At 45.7% G+C, this 17,680-nt stretch overlaps 1 long non-coding RNA gene across 1 annotated transcript; it reads left to right on the forward strand.

Annotated features, from left to right (window-relative positions):
• Positions 1-8,159: 8,159 nt before the first annotated feature.
• Positions 8,160-8,589, forward strand: LOC107154065. Its single transcript, XR_007350249.1, has 2 exons — positions 8,160-8,227; positions 8,403-8,589. It is a non-coding gene; the product is annotated as an uncharacterized LOC107154065 (long non-coding RNA).
• The last annotated feature ends 9,091 nt before the right edge of the window (positions 8,590-17,680 follow it).

Below are 17,680 nucleotides of genomic sequence, written 5' to 3' on the forward strand. Positions count from 1 at the left end.
GCCCCCCCCCCCCCGACCTTAGTTAATGCCCAAAGGAGAAACTCAGCCTGCAGTTGAGGACTCAGCTATGTCAATCAACCTCATAGCTCAAGGCAACCCCCAAAGCCCAGTCAGGTCCTTTTCCCTAGGGCAGCCCCTCTGCTAGGGCCACACCAGAGTGCTGGGGACACTCATGATGTTAAAGAGGAAACAAAAAAAATCTATGAACTTCAGCTCACCTAAAAGTCCTAATCTGTCTCAGGAGTTATAGGTCTCCTTTTCATTTCTTGCAAGGCTTCTGATTGGCATGATAAGCTTCAGTTAAAGTGAGTATTTATGGTTATTTTCTTCTGTCCTTAGTGCAGTGATTCTGATGGTCTGCTGAGGCCTGCTACATCCTAAGTGAAAGTGTAAGTTCATTTTGTAAACTGAATATAATGTATGGGTTCCAGCTTTTGTACTGAGTTTTAAACATCTAATTCTAGAGACAGAAAAACCTGTATGCTACATGGAAACAAATGGTGAAAATAAAGAAAAGCCTAAAGAAATGATGATGATTGAAGCCGAGCTCACATGACTGACAGGGAGGGCTCCATATCCCAGGGTGAGGGCAGGGACATAATGCTTCATTTTATCTGTTTCAAATTGTGTTCTACTAACTATAGTGATCTATGAACAAGTGTGTTAATGTTGCATAACAGAAATTTAAAAAAAATTGAACTACATTAACAAATTATCCCACTTAGGAAAATATACTCTGCTTAAGGTTTAGACTTCCAACTTAACATATTCCATCAAGAATACAACAAAAGTTAAAGTAAATAATTTGTCAGTGTAATGTAAAGAAAATATTGCAGTTAGAATACTCAATCCTTCAAATTGAAAAGAAGGGTCTCATTAAATATATTTTTAAAAAAAATTAAATCAATTTCATCAATAAATAGCTTTTTTAATTCACAAAAGGGTCAGAGTAACACTATTTAATTAAGGATTTCGGGGAATTTTTTTCCCTATTGAAACATAAAAATGATATAAATTAAGAAAACTGAAAACTAAATGGGAAAACCCGATAAAAATTCTGATTACACACCAAATTCTTCTGAAACATTAAAGTGAAAGCCTGGTCAAGAAAAGACCACCTGAGTTTCAGCAGGAATCACCTGGACCTTTGTGCACCTTTCCCTACCCCATCCCTGCAGGAAGAGGCAGGATAGAGAACAAAGGGCCCAATTCTCTGATCCCTCCCATGGCCCAATGGGAACAGAGCAGCACTTACTTGTGACTTTCTACCTTGTCTGTGGGCTGCCTGGTAGACTGCTCTATCACATGACTCAGAACTCAGACGGGGACAAGTGCAGGGCTCAGGTCTCAGGTGAGGGAACTATGTACAGCTGTGGTGGGTGCCACAGTGTGTGACCATTGCATGAAGGAAAAAGGATCAGGAAACACACAGCACACCCAGGCCCTAAAGAAACTTCCATGGAACCCTCAGGTAACCGGCTCATTTCTAAACTGCCATTGATTCTGGGGAAATGGGGAGGGGAAGCACATACTCAGTCACCTGTGTGTCCAGGAAAGATCAAAGCCCTTACCCAGGCAGACCCCAAGCCTTAAATCATCAGTGAAGGAGTTCCACATCAGAATTAAAAGACTGGGGCAGGAGAATGTTTAATTCAAAGTCTGCAGTTCAACAGAAGATGGCAAGGCACACAAAGGAGCAGGGAAACGTGAGCCATTCAAAGGAACAAAAATCTTTAGAAATCACCCCAGCAGAAAAAGACATCAGAGTGACAGGATATCACCTTTTTAAAGTCTGTCTTACAGAGGCAGCTTGGAGGCTGAGGATGCCACTGTCCATCACTCTTGCCATGGGATAGGGAAGACTGTGTGCCTTTCAATTAGCATCCTGGTGGCCACAGAGATTGTGCTGATGCTGCTTTTAGAACTGTGCTGTCTCATGTGGAGCAACTAGCCACAGTGACTCTATAAACTCAGAATCAGTTAAATTTTACAATGAACATTTCCTTTGCACTTGGTTCTTTCCCATGCTTCATCTCACAGGCCATGTGTGGCTAACAGCTGCCATATGGGTCAACACAGATATAGATCTCTTCATCATGGCAGGAGATTCTATTGGCCAGTGTTGGTCTAAAAGATTCACAAGGTCTTTCGTGGTGCTGCAGCTCAGAACACAAATCTCCTCATCTACTGGGTGGCATGAGGTCCTTCCCCCAGTTGGTGTAGCTGTTGTGGCCTAGGGTAGGCTCTGGAAGGCTCCTGGGATGATGGGAATGGGGCTTCATGGATAGATCTAGACCAGGATAACATGGTTCCAGCCACCTCTGACAGTACGCACTGCAGCCCTCAGGAATCTTAGTAAATCCACACCTGTGGCATCTCACCTGGATCACAGTGTCCAGATGTGTTCTACTGCCCTAGGACTATTTCCTTTTCTGACCATGAAATTGTCTGTTGATCTTGTGCCCTCAAGTTGACTCTGCATCAGAGGAGGGATCATTTTCTCCTCTCTGCAGAATCGCTCTGGTGACTGAAGGAATAGAATGAGCTCCATCATGAAGAGAGAAAGGACTCCAGGAAGCCACCTTTGTACCATTTCTGACCCTGTAAGATGCAATACTAATAATAAACCAGTAGGGGTCAGAACACACCACAATTTGCAAAGAGAAGCTTGATCTTGGAAATGCTAGGTAAGTAATACAGTGATATTGTCCTTTACCTACAGGGAGATCCCCAGGCTTGAATGGGGACTCTGTGTGGCCAGGAGCATTTGGAGGACCTGCCTGGGGTCTGAGGTGTGGGACAAAGCTCTCTATGTTGGTGCTCTGAGACTGGATGCCCAGCCCTGCCTTTGCAACCCTCCACATAGTCACTAAGGCCACTTCTTTAGAATTAGTAAAACTGCCCCCCATTCATATGTTGATGCCTCACCTATTGTTGGTGTGTATGCAGAAGTCGTCTATTAGAAGGAATGGAGGTTAAACCAGGTCATCCAGGTGAGGCTGACCCCATAGGAACCATGTCCTTCTGAATAGACAACCAGGGAGCTCTCTGTCCAGGGAGCTCTCTCCATCCCTCTCAGGCCACAAGGAGAAGCCTGTGAGGCAGACAAGAATGGAGCCCTAGGAAGACAGCTGATGACAGAGGGGTCATCTGCTGCCTCTTGACTTTGGATCTTCAGCCTGCAGAACATTGAGAAGACAAATCTTTACTATCTGAGCCAATGAGACCAAGGAGATGTGTCTCCCTATGACAGTCCCTGAAAAGCGACTGAGGCATGACAGGAAGGTGTGCCTTGTCCTTGACACCTCTCTCTCCCTCTTGTTCTCTCTCTCCCCTATTCCTGGCTTCCTGAGGTGAGCAGCTCTGCCATGCCACAGAAGCCCTGTCATGGGGTGCCATGGTCTTTGGCACACAGACCCCAGCCAAGGTGCCACGGTCTGTGGCATGAAACCAAGAATCAAGATCAGTCTTTTACCCACAAGGTGCTGTGCGGAGGTTTTTGCTCACAGTGGTGGGAAGCTGATGAGCACACCTGCACTTTGTTAAAGACAGCTGTTCCTCCTAGGTGTGCAAGACAGTCAGCTGCTTTCCATTTCAATAATCTCAATGTGTCTGGTGCTGCCACCTGCTGGCCTACTTTGAATTACAAGTCATTTGTCTCTTAAGGGAAAGTTTTGTTGTAGCACATACTTGTTTCTCTTTAATGGGCTCCATGCTTTTGCCTTAGCTTTTGCTAATCCCACTGTAAAAATAAGAATTATTTTTGCATACTGAATTATTTTCATCATTTTCAGTTTACTCTGTGAAATTTCCCCCTGATCTCAGATTCATAGATAATACTTGAAATATCATCTCCACATATTATGAATCAATCCCTTTGTGGAAACATAATGAGAGTAGGGATAATAGTGGCTATAAGAGGGTCCTGTTGTCTGTTGTCAGCTGTCCATGATCACCATCACCTTGGGGAGCACAGATCACAGAATCCATTTTTCTATTATGTGTTCCTATAGAATTGCTCAACTGGGGCACTTGTATGATTCAGACACCAAAGTGAATAATTCTACACCCACAAGCACCTATTGTCAATGGAATAGACAGAGGAGATATCAGTGGAATCACCAGGTGAAGAGGTACAGGAGACTGAGAGGACCATCTGCAGTTTGGACCTCTCTGGAAGACTCTGAGAATACAAAATTAGGCAGTCTTTGTGTGTGTGTGTGTGTGTGTGTGTGCCAGGAGTGAACTCAGGAACACTCAACCACTTAGCCACATCCCCAGCCCTATTTTTGTATTTTATTTAGAGACAGGGTCTCACTGATATGCTTAGCACCTTGCTTTTTCTTGAGGCTGCTTTGAACACACAATCCTCCTGCCTCAGCCTCCCAAGCCACTGGGATTACAAGCATGTGCTACCGTGCCCAGCCCAAATTAGGCAGTTTTTATAGACAGAGGAGATATCAGCAGAATGACCAGGTTATGAGGTATAGGAGGCTAAGAGAATGACCTCCAGTCTGGAGTTCCCTAAAGCACTCTGAGAATACAGAATTAGGCAGTCTTTACCTACACTGACAGATGAGTTCAGGATTATGGGGAGAAACAGAGAATCCCCAATTTCTAAGACCAATATCCCTAACAACCAGACCTGCTAATACAATTAATGTCTGTAGTGTGAACTTCAATCCCTGTATTAAAGCCAGTTCTGCTTTGAGTATCTGTTAGCTGTATAAATCGCATGTGATACCACTATGTGGACTCCCAACCTTCACTACTCTGTGTCATTTAGGAAATAAGGGGAGACACACTCTGGTCTTCTCCAATGGAGCTGAGGGGAAGTAAAGATGGTGAATACACAAAGAGCTACCCTCTCCCCTTCCAGACAATGTGCTTCAGAGCCTGGCTGCCTCTGAGCAGTGCCCTCAGCAGGTGGAGGCAGCAGAAGGAGCAGCTGGGGTATCCTAGCCTTACATTTTTCAGGGACGTTGATGTCATGGCCTGTGTCACTTTGGGCAGCAAACTGCTATGCTGTTGACAGTAATAAGTGGCAACATCTTCAGGCTCCAAGCTGCTCATGCTGGATGTTAAATCTGTTTTCGATCTTCTGCCCCTGACCCTGGATGGGACCTCATATTGGAAAATGTCTCCAGAATACATCAGGAAATTGGAGCTTTCCCTGTTTCCTGTTGATATCAGTGTCAATAACTAAGGCTCTGACTTGCCTGGTGGGACATTGTGATTCGGTCTCCTTAAGCTGTAGACCTGGATTGTGATTATCTATATCCACATTTGTTGTTCCTTGGATTTACAGACTATAGATCCTCCTCTGTATTCTTTAGTAATCAGATCAATGTCTTCAGTAAGAGAGGTCCCCTCTATGCCAAAATTCCTCATTGACACCCTTGGATCTACAATTGTTTACCTCCATTTATGGAGAATTCCTACTAAATTCTTCTTCCATTTATGAAGACTGTGTCATCTGGATGTCACATCTGGCATCTGAGATTGAAAACATAAAAACCAATATCCTCATGCTGAACCTTGTTATGAGAGAATGTGTTTATAGACCAAGTACACCAGACCCCACTGTGCTGGGTAAATCCCCAAGTGTTGAAACTTCCTGCTTGTTGAGGGCCACAGCCGAGTTGGGATGATGCATGGCATTTTTGCCAGAAGTAGTGGTTGAGAGGTGACACCAGCGAGCCATTAATATGATGACTTTTGAGTTCTCATGGAGTTCCCGTTGAGTTCCAGTTGAGTTCTTGCGGGGATTCCTGAAGAGTTCGCATTGGTTGGGGAAGTGCTGGAGGAGGGATTCCGTGTGGTGTGTTCCTGGAGGAGCCACATGGGTGGCATTTGGAAGAGTTCCCGGGGAGCATGTGTGGAGTGTGCTGGTAGAGTTCAGAAATAAAGGTTGTTCCTGCTTCAGTGGCTTGTGATTTGTGCCCAGCCAGACTGCAGCACCTGCTTTAAAATAAAAGTAGCAGGGTCCACAGGAGTCATATGGGCACCCTTATGTCCATGCAATGTCCTGACTGAAACTGGCTTCTTCACAGACTGTGACCACACAAAGAAGAAGTCCTCAGGGAGTGGGTCTGTACTCTGGGCACATGCAATTCCGCAGGGCTTGGCAGGGCTTGGCACAGAGGCTGGACTAGCTCTTCTCACTCATTCAGCAGAAATTCAGTGTCTGCCCATTTCCCTGGGCATCACATATTTCTTACAGAGTATTTTCTAATTTTTTTTGGGGGGGGGGCAAAAAACAGTCTCAGTCTTGCCCCCTCTGCATGGCCTGTTAGTTCCATCTCCTCTAGCTTCAGCACATTCTGAGCTTGCTAGATTCCAACTATGACAGGAACTGTTCATTAGGACACAATTCCACCATATGCATGAGTGTTCTAGCTCCTTTTCTTGGTACCCATGCATATCACTGAGGTCAGGGCAGCTTCCTCTTTACTCTGATTCCCTGAAACTGTGGTTCATACAGGGAAGCAATAGGAAAACATGGGGAGCCACAATCTATTTTGAAGAGTGTCACCTACCTGACCCAGCTATCATGTACAGCTAAGCATCTTTCTTCCTCATCTCTGAAGGCTTGGTCCCACTGTTTCCATCAAGGCCATCCAAGATCAGGGATTTCTCCCTTCCCATCTGAGCACTATGAGCTTCTGTCCTAGCTGCTCATGATTACACATATCCATGCCTGCTGCCCCTGGATGCTCAGGTTCATACTTCTACTCACTATAGTCCCATAACTCCAGTCACTATCTTCAGAGATGGAGGTCCTTCCTCTCCCAAGTGCTCGTTGATGCCCTTGAATGTCCTCTGATTACTAAGTGTGCATTTCTGTCATCACCAAGTATCTAGTAGTTCCTTAAAGAACCCAATTCTAATGGCTGTTTTAGGTCTGCAGGACTCAAGCAGGGCTAGGGAGAAACATGTGTGAGTGCAGTCTCATTGGTCCTGAGGGTGCCCCTAATTGGGGTTAGTTGTGCCTTTGACTCACTGTGGACACCCAAGAAAGAGGAAAGGGCAGAGTACTCAGAGGGATGAGGTTCCTATATAAGGATCAGAGTCCAGGCATGGTTATGGGGACAATCTATGGGGTACAAAGTTGGAGATGGCCAATTAGTGTTCAGAGTGCAGCAGGTGTGTGGGTGTGTTGGGAGGAGTGGGGACAACCTCCAGAACCCACATTTCCCTTCAATCCCTGCTGAACTCTTTTTCACTTGCTTACCTGCTTCTTTATCACTTTACCCTGCCTAAATCCAGGGGCCCTGAGGGCAGCCATTAATAACTCTGCTCCATTCTGAACTAGGAGATGAACAAGATTAGAATATGCAGTTTTTAGGAACTTTGTAGATTCAAGGGTGTCAATGAGGAGCATTGCAGAGAGGGAACCTCCCCTTCTGAAGACTTTGATTTGATTACTATATAATACAGAGGAGGAGCTGTAATCTGTGAATCCAAGGAAGATTAAATGTGGATATAGATAATCACAAGCAGAGACAAGAAGTTCACTCTTATTCCTCTGGTGGACAGAGACACTTCCTGACCTTGGATGCCTTGGATGTATGTAGAGGGACACAACATTCATGGACAATCTCTTGCTTAGCTGGAGATGAGAAGCAGAGTAAGTGAGGACAGATCCTGCTCATTCTTATAAATTGTGAACCTCCCCCATATTTACTTTGATTTTCTCATTCATAGAAAGGGCACAAGGGAAATGGACCAAAGAGGAGCTGGTCTCATCTCACTAATATCTGTGGGGGCTCAAGCAACCCTCATTTAACTTAATTGCAGTTGATGGATTTCTGTCCTGACTGACAGACCCTGTCGGGATGAAATGGAGACCAAGAAAGCACATGGCCACCTTCCAGAGATCAAGTAATACTCTACACTCAGGGCACAAGGAGGATGCTGTCCTTTGTCACAAAAAAAAAAAAAAAAAACCACATTATCCACTGCCAAGTCCATGGTGATCTGTTTACTCTAGAGACACTTGGGCACCCTGGACCTGTGCTGAGTGACTGGCAGGAGCCCGCCCTGCAGCTGTGCCCAGCCCTGCCCAGCCCTCCTGATTTGCATGTGCCCACAGTACAGCCCACTGCCCTGAGGACTTCTTAATATGCCGGTCACATCTTGTGAAGGAGTCAGTCTGAGACAGGACACAGCATGGCCATGAGGGCCCCTGCTAAGCTCCTGGTGCTCCTGCTCCTCTGGCTCCCAGGTAAGGAGGGACAGCACTGGGGAGTTAATCAGCCTACTGTTTTTAGGGTTGCTGGCCAAACAAAGAAGTCCCTTTTAATATGAATAATTTTTGTTTGTTCATATGTTTTCAATGTTAGGTGTGAGATGTGACATCCAGATGACACAGCCTACCTCCTCCCTGTCTGCATCTCTAGGAGGCAGAGTCACCATCATCTGCAGGGCCAGTCAGAGCATTGGCACAGGTTTAGCCTGGTACCAACAGAAGGGCAAGCTCCTAAGCTCCTCATCTATCATGCAAACAATTTGGAATCTGGGGTTCCCTCAAGGTTCAGTGGCAGTGGATCTGGTACAGATTTCACTCTCACCATCAGCAGCCTGGAGCCTGAAGATTTTGCCACTTATTACTGTCAGCAGTATAATGGTTCCCCTCCCACAGTGATACAGGCCATGACAAAAACCTCCCAGGGAGCAGAAGTGTGAGGCTGGGCTGCCCCAGCTCCTCCTCCTGCTGCCTCCACCTGTTAAGGGCACTGCCCAGAGGCACCAGGCTCTGAGGGTCACTGGGAGATTTTGGTAGAAAGAGCCAAAGAGGATTCTCTGTACCCCCGCTAGTTGCTCCTCCTCAGCCCAAGAGAAACAGACATGATTATGCTCCCCTGAAATCAATGAAAGCCTTTATTAGACATGAGGAATTTGGTTATTGTTTCCATTAGATTCATACATCAACACACAAGCCCCTAATAGTGTCCCAATTGGGAATTTTCTAGGTGAGAAAACAGACATCTAATCCTCCCTGTAATGTCCTGGGGTCTGGTAGTTAGAGAAGCTGACACAAGAAACAGGAATCCTTGCTGCTCACCCAGAATCCATAGAGAATATTCTACTGAAATTAAAGAGTGCCCAACCCTGGGGTCCTCAGAGCTGTGCAGAAGGCCTGAGGTTATGCTCTGAAGCTGCCCATGGACTCTAGTACTCACCAGGTGATTCTCCCCTTCCCCTGCCTCCATGTATCACCTGCAGGAGACAATGAATGATGCACTTTTATGACTTCCCAATATCAAGGAATTGCCTTCACTGAGACATTCTATAGGAAATCAATAAACACCCAAATTCTTATCCTGAAATTCTAAGAATATTATCTTACATCAACAAAGGGAGGTGGGATTACGGTAAAGATTCAGGACCTGGAGATTTTCCTGAATATTCTGCAGGAGAGCAATATAATCACTAGGGCCCTTAGAGTGGGAAGGAGGGACAGTCACAGTCAGGGGAGGGGACAATGTTGAGAGGTCTTGAGAGACAGAGGGAGGAACCAGGAGAAGGAAGTGAGAGAACCTAGAAGCTGGAATGCCTGGAGCTGAATTCAGTCCTCAGGAGCCTAAATAAGGCACTCAGCCCTCCTGCCCTAGTTTCAGCTCACTGGGAATCTGAGCTCCAGGACCCTGAGATAACCAGCCTGGGCTTCTCTAAGCCCAGGAGGTGATGGTGGTCTTTGGAGGCAGCAGGAGGGACTGATGCAAGGGAAGGGACAGAGACACCCTGGCAGTGGCCATCCACTGCCCCACTAAACATTGTCACATTACTGTCATTTGGTTTCTACATTGTCTTGAGGCAGAAAGCCTTTATTCTAAGAATGGATCTTTCCAGAGCTATTCTGAGGTAGAAATACCTAGATAAATCTCCCTCACATTGGGTCTATTCACAGCACCCGAGGAGAGAGGAGGGTTTTGCTTGCTCTGTGCTCATTGGTCTCCATGTCAGGGATACAGATTAGATTCAGAGGGGAGAGTTAGAGGGGAGTACTGAGTCAGAAATGGGGGCAGAGGGCAGGAGGGAGGGTCAGGGCAGTGCAAGGCAAATCCCTGCCCACATCTGGAATGAAGGTAAGTAGGGCAGGGAGGGATACAGGGCTGTGTTTTGCAGAAGAACCTGCAGAGGCCTGAGTTTCAGTTGAGGTCAGCAGGGAGTGGGCAGAGGCAGCAGGAGCTGAGATTCCCTGCCTTCAGTTTGGATCCTCTCCTCCCACCGCACAGGCCATGCTGCACCTTTGAGAAGACTGCAGCCATGTGGAAGAAATGCATCTAAATTCAGACAGACCTGGCTTCAGAGCCAGCCACAGCCCTCACAGTCCATGTGACATTGTTGACTCCACTGTGCTGGGATGACTGGTTGCCTCCTCTGTGCAAAGCCACAGCAAAAATATCAGAGGGGTCCTGGGATAAACCAAATGACTCACCTGAAATATGATGCTGTAAACACACAGTCACAGAGTCTGTGTTAAGTCCCTCTGAATATCTCAAAATGAGGACACTGTGTGATGTCCCAGTAGTGAGATGTCTTCTTCAACTGGCAACCCCCACTGTTCATCTACAGAAACCAGGAGCCTCTCTGCACTGTGGGGTTCCATGTGCTGTATTTTCTACTAGAGGAACTTCCAGTGTACATTCCTGTGGAGCACTAGGATGTTGATGAGGAAACCGACAGCCATAGCCTGGTGTTCCCAGGGACCCATGTTGTGAGTTCCCAACACGTGCTGTAAACACTAAGCAGAGATTGCAGGTCACAGCAACATTATTACCATGCCCCACAATGTTGCGGGCCAGAGTCCCAGTGGCCAACACCAGGTGTAGAGGTGACAGGGGACAGTTTGGTCCTCCATCTCCAGCTCTGGTGGCTGTACCCCATGACTCTGTCACACACTTTATCACCCTTGACTTTCATCCTTCCGTCTATGTTAAGTGTCTCTTTACATTTTTACCTGATTTTTATGAGGCCATTGGGCCTGCATTTTGGGCTTGCCTGGTTAACATAGGATAATCTCTAATATTCAAATAGCCATAGTTTTCATTTGCAAAGGCACTTTTCCCATAAAAGGTGTTTATAAAGCCTTCATGGAGTAGGACCTAATACCATGGCAACCACACTCAATCACAACCCACTCAAAACCAACATCGATATGCATACATACCCTCCACTCCTCCCTCCCCCTGGATTTCCCTGTTCCACCCCTGCCCTCAGCAGGAAAATTCCCTTCCCTTCCTAGTGTATCCACCCCTGTGTGCACACTCAGGCTCACACAGGAGGACCTTGCTTGGGATTGGCTTAAGGACCTGCTCTGTCACAATCATCATGCAGAAGGAAATACAGATCTGAAGTGGCTCTTACCCACATGAGGATCAGCTGTCTCTCTGGAGGCCAGTTTTGGTATCTACAGACACATGAAACTTCCATTGACATGTGGCCCCCAGGCCTCAGAGAGGGTTTCAATGGCCCTGGCTCAATCAGTATCCACCTGTGCTTTGCATCCTAACCCTTCAGCTCACTGTGGACAATAGAGTAGGTGAGGATTGAAGGACATGAGTAAATTTCCCAAACTATGGTAGTGTCTCCCTTGGTCAAGTTAATGGGTTGTTTTGGAGCACTTTAAGAATGTATTTTTCTGGGCATATCCTAGTTTAAGGGTTGGAGGTCATTCCTGAATTATGAGTACCATGGTCACTTTGGCTAAAGAACATATCCTTTCACAGAAGCTTCCTTGCACATATCCATGGTTCCCAGGTCAGTGGCAGTGAGTCGTGGGCCAAGTCATGACTCCCAACCCCAGTGAGGAGCCCGGGGCTGCTGCACAGAACTTCTGTGGGGGGACACTCAGTGGGTCCTGACATTGTTAAGCAGGCCTAACAGCAACACTCACATAGGGTCAGCCCTCTGCTCACTGGAACTGTAACCTCCATTATAGGTATTGCTCTGAGTAACCAGGAAGAAAAATGTGACGGCTAATCATGATGTCCCCAACAAACTTTATCAGTGACCAAGAACCCAGAGATACTGAGAGTCATCATGGCTAGTGAGAGTGGCCCATGGTCCTCTGCATCCCTCAACTGGATCCTAGAGGAGCAATACCTATGCAGGAGAGCCCCTGTCCCCATATCTGAGAGCTGACCTACATGCTGTTCCTCACAGGTCCTAGAATGTTGCCCTTCAGATGCTCCAGACAGCCTGGGTCCCAAAATGATGCAACTTGTGAACCAAAGAAAATGGCTTGGGCTGTTGTTGCTCTAACAAGACACCTGCTCTTGCCTCACCCCATGACAACTTGGGCTGGCCAGACATTACCTGGTGAACCTCAAGCATTTCCCACAGGACTCTGTGACCTCTTCTGTTGAATTTCCTCTCTGTGTGAGATGCTGTGTGGAGAAGGGTTCTGTGGCTGTTCTACTGTAGGGGTGTAGGTCATTTTCGGAGTGATTTCTATCCCTTAATGTTAGGGTTCGATACCATCCTAACAAATAATGCATGTGAAATTGTGATCACTGTCAGATAGAGAATGCAAGGGATGGCCTGGTGCAGAAGGACACAGGAATTTGTCCCCACTGAGAGTATTGCTCTTTACCAGGTCTGAAGATGTCACTTGAAACAAGAAAGAAAGAGTGCATGAGCCTGGAATGTAACTGCTGCCTAGGGATTTAGGTGTGGGTCAGGCAGGGTCTCTGTCTGCTTAGTCCAAACTAACTGTGTCCCCAGAGGCCCCAGAGGCAGAGGGGTCATCATCCTGGGTCTTACTCAGAGCAGGGAATAGTCAGTGCTCAGCTTCCAGGTAGGTCATTTTCCTTGTAACTGAAGGTCAGAGCTGAGAGACCCCAAGTAGTCTTCCAGCAAGTCAGGCTGACCTGAGTACACTGGTGTGGTTAGGTAAGTGAGGTGACACTGGACTAGGCAGGAAATGGAAATACCTATTCTATAACATTTTTTGAATGATAAAAAGTAAAAAAGAATATAGTGAGAATCATTTATTGAAGGAATCAAATATAGTCATGGCCCTCAGAGAATTCAAAGATATATTAATTTGTGAAAAATGGACAATTTTTTTAGATACAGAATAAAAATTAATAGACTTATTGTTATATATATGTTTTTGTTTATGTTGATATATGTATATATGTATTTTTTCTTTTTCTTTCTTCTGGTTTTTGTTTTTGTGGTTTGCAGGAAATTGAAACCAGAACCTCTTAATGCTATGCAAATATTCTATCACTGATCTACATCTGAACCTATATCTAGATACATTTTCAAAGATATTTTAAAATTCTAGAATATTCTGTTGCTACCCAGTGATCATATCTTGGGTGGGTCTCTAAAGTGAGAAGATCATCATCATCTCTAAGGATAACAAAGGAGCTGGTGACTAATCACACTGTCCCAGTGTACACAGCAGGCAGGACTGGATCTAGGGATCCTGTCAATCAGCCTCCTGCTCTGCAGCCCAACTCATTTATGAGCAGAGGGTCAGATGTCCTTACACCCTCTACACTCCAAACAGTGGGGAGGCTGGGGATGTGCTTTCTGCTCTCTGTGAAGCCACCACAATCCCTACAGAGTCACAGTCCCAAACCCAAAGCCAGGCCCTCTGTTGGAAGGCGGATGCCCTGATGTTACTGTACTACTCTTCATGCAATTTACCATCTCAAGCTCATTCCAGGAGACACAAACCTCTGACTCCCCTCAGAATTTATCTCCAGGGTCTGGGAATATCTTTAGCACTGGTGCAACTTGTACTTTTTATGGGATGTAGACAAAAGACTGTATTCTGTTTTTGCCTCATTTTTGATGATACTGAAGGCCTGAGACTCTATATATCCCATCTTAAACTATGCAGGAACTTTTTGTGTCTGTGATCTATTTCAGTGACCCAGGGTGCCATGAAAGAGTAATAATTTTGGTTTATAATATAATCCTTTTTTTTTTTTGCAGTGTAAGAGAATTTGAGGAAAACACTCCTTGGACAACCAACTAGTGGCATCATTTGTGTGGCATGTCCCTTGGCTTCTGTCATGATGTTACAATTTCTTCCCTGGGTCTTCATTTTTCCCTAGCTTGAAAAATCTTGTAGGATGACACTCTATACCCTCCACCCAGGCTGGAACATGAGCAATCTGGAACCTGGATCGGCCCAGGGGCTATGTCTCCAACAGGGGCCAAGAGAAAGAGAAGCAGCTGTGATAATTAACCTTCCATATAACTTTTAACTGTAAAGTCAAAATTTAATGTAAAGTAATTAATGTTTTCTCCATGTTGCTCAATTTACTACAAAATTTCAAGAAGGACTAGAGAGTTTGTTTTCATTTTTATGCTCATAACTAATCCTTCCTGTGAAATTCACATAAAACACATAAATGGGTCCAGGAAAATCAGACCCTCTTTGTCTTTGAAAACCAGAGTAATTTTCCTAATAGAAATGATGCCAATGAGAAAATTTAATAAACAGGCTTTTACTACTTAACTTTCTCCTGTTTTCTTTTGGCTTTCTGTACAGAAAACCTCTAATTGATCTTTTTTTTCTCTAAAACTGACCTATATCCTACCTGCATCATCTCTCACCTGCATGACTAAGATTTTTGTAATTCTTGAAGGTTCTTCACCACTACCATATATATCTCCAGTACATGATCTTAAGAGGAGAGAGATTGGCCATGGGAGGGTGCAAAGCCACAATTAGATTTCCAGTAGCAGCAAAGATGGAGTAACTGTACAGATTACTGTACCTCGTATTGCAACTATGACGCTGGGATGAATATAAGGGTGAACTGCCCCAGTGTGCTGCAAAGAAGACCTTGGCCTTGGATGTAAAAGGGAAGGAAATTGAGAACAACCTACTACTGGTGAGCTTCCAAGAGACTGCAGCCATGTTCACTGGTGATTCTTTGTTACAGTGGACAAACTACCCTTCCTAAAAAACCAAGAGAGACTCTCCTTCCAATTGTAGGACTAAAGAAGAGCTACTGAGGGATGAAGAAGGGGCCTCACTCATTTTTCAAGCTTCCCTTCCCATTTCTTTTTGGTAATTATCACATAAAAATAGCATAGATTTTTCAAACCAAAATTATTTATTAGGAACTAGAGTGTTTCAGGATGAACTGAAGTTCAGACTGAAGAGAGTCTTGTGAGCAATATGTATTCTCCATGTACAAAGTTGCCTGATAGATCAGCATTCTCCAACTTAGCATAGATCATTTGCATTTTAACAGCACCCCAAGTGATTCTTCTGTTGTATGAACACGAGTCAGCAAACTAGTATTTAAAGAAGCATTTTCACCATATTTCCATATATATATATATGCCACATCCCAGCCTTTTTTCTTTTTTTGAGGCAGCATCTTGATAATTTGCTTAGAGCCTCTTAAAGTTGCTGAGGCTAGCCTTGAACCTACCATCTCCCTGCCTCAGCCTCCCAAGTAACTGAGATTACCGACATGCACCACATGTCTGACTCTGTCTACCCATATTTTTAACACAGTTAATTAGAACAGTGAAGCACACATAGGAGACTATAACCAAATTTTGTTATTATGTGTCCTACAAAATAGTAAGGTAAGACCAGGCAAGATAAGGGTGGAAAACTGACCACAGGGCTTGAATTTCAAGTCTGGATGTGAACCATGATTGACAGACAAGTCACAGGCATGAGGCACTTGTAGAAAAGTTAACAGAGCAGGCTGAGGGCAGTGACAGAAAGCACCACAGGCTATACCCACTGAAAAGGCCTTTGCAGAGGAAGTGGGACATGAGAATACTTGTGACCTAGAGGAATAGAAAGGATGAAAAATCCAATTCTGAAACAGCATATTGCAAATGCAAAAGTCACACCAGAAGCGGCTGACTGGAGGGGCTGCTGGACAGGGGTGGTTAGAGAGGCCACTAAGTCTGGTGGAGACAGCTGGAAAATAAGGTCCTGCACATTGAACCTGGGAAACTCTCGGGTGAGGGAGCCATTGGGCAAGGTGACATCACCAAGAGCAAAATGTCAAGGGCCGTGTCATCTGACACAGGAGAGGAATTTCTCTGTCAGGGCCTGAGCACCCTGGCCCTGGGTCATGAGATGCAGTGGGAGCCTCATGTTGACCAGAAATGTGAACCCAACTGTATGGAGATTTCAGGCAGGCAGGTGTCCTGGTCACCTAACAGCAAGTTCCTGACAGTCACCACAGAGACACAGGCCAAGGCTTCCTGGTGTTCCACACTCAAGGGCAGCTGCTCTCCTCAATCTTCCCCAGAGTTGCACATTCTCCCATGACTGTGCTGTAGATGAGGCTTTGATACAATGACGAGAAACAGGGTTGAGCAGGAAGGAAGCAGTGTGTATAGCCGAGACTCGCTGACTGAGGCCCTGGGGAGGACATTTGTGGGAGGCCAAAGCTCTGTGGCAGGAGCAGAGAGCATAGGGACAGCAGGAACCTTCCAGGTCCTCAGCCTGGGGCTGCTGGTGGTGAGAGTTAAATCTGTCCCTGACCCACTGCCACTGAACTTGCATGGGGTCCCAGGGCCCTGGGTGGGTGTCAGCAATTAAGGTCAGGTCTCTGCTCTTCCTAGTCCAAGTTTTCCTTCTGGTTGGACACAACGCTGGCTGGAGGGGCTAGGCTTGTGGCTCAGAGGTCAGTGCTTGCCTAGCATGCACAAGGCACTGGGTTTGATCCTCAGCTCACATAAAATAAAATAAAGATCTTGTGTCCAACTCTAAATCAAAATAAATATTTAAAATAAAAATACTGGCCAGACTTGCTACTGATGGTGACCCCCCTCTCGGGCAGACACAGCCAGGGAACCTGGATACTGATCATCACAAGGTCCCCACAGGTCCCTGCAATCAAGAACATACAAGGATCACACACCCTCTACCAGTGTATTAAAATAATTCTCAAATGTAGATTTTTTCATTCTTAACAAAGAATCAGGTTGGTTTATATGATTTTTCTTTGTTCACATTGCAGTCACTGTGTACTTTTGTAAGGATCACACTTGTGTGAGCCTCTCAGCTGAGCCCCCGAGCACCATGCAGAGGAGGATCTGGGCTGTGTCACCATCTTGCTGGTGCTCACCATGTGTGCTCAGGCCCCACCTCCAGGAAAAGTGTGTTTACAGAGCTCTGAGCAGATGGACTTGAGGCCCCGGATTCTGCCAAACACCAGAGTGTCAAAGAAAGTCCACCTGTGGAGAAGCCTGAGGACAGGTGTCAGAGGGGACAAAATAGGGCCAGAGCCAAAGGAGAAGGGATCATGAGCCAAGGAAACCACCAGAAATCCAGGTGCAACTGCAGTTTTCTTCAACCTTCCCAAATGACATGTTTTCACAAATGTCCGCTTTCAACTCTGCTGCAGTTGGGAGAAATGAGTCATTTTGCATCACACTCTCAGTGCAGGTGAGCACATGACTTCCAAACATTATTGAAATATTTATATGTGGTGTAGGTGCATGGAATATGTTCCTGTCACTGGACACAATGAGGACAGAGAGCACAACTCTGTCTCCATCCCAGGTCACTTCTGAACTTCAAATACACACTTCAAGTTCCTCTTTGGCCACTAGAAGGCACTGGGACACATCCAACCAGCCTTCTATTGTTTCCCTCAGCACAGACACTTCTCAGAACAGGAGCCACCACCTGAGTGAGAATCACCCTTGTCACTACGCTTCAGGT

The sequence above is a fragment of the Marmota marmota genome, unplaced genomic scaffold (assembly GCF_001458135.2).
Source record: "Marmota marmota marmota unplaced genomic scaffold, marMar, whole genome shotgun sequence".
NCBI classification, from domain to species: Eukaryota; Metazoa; Chordata; class Mammalia; order Rodentia; family Sciuridae; genus Marmota; species Marmota marmota.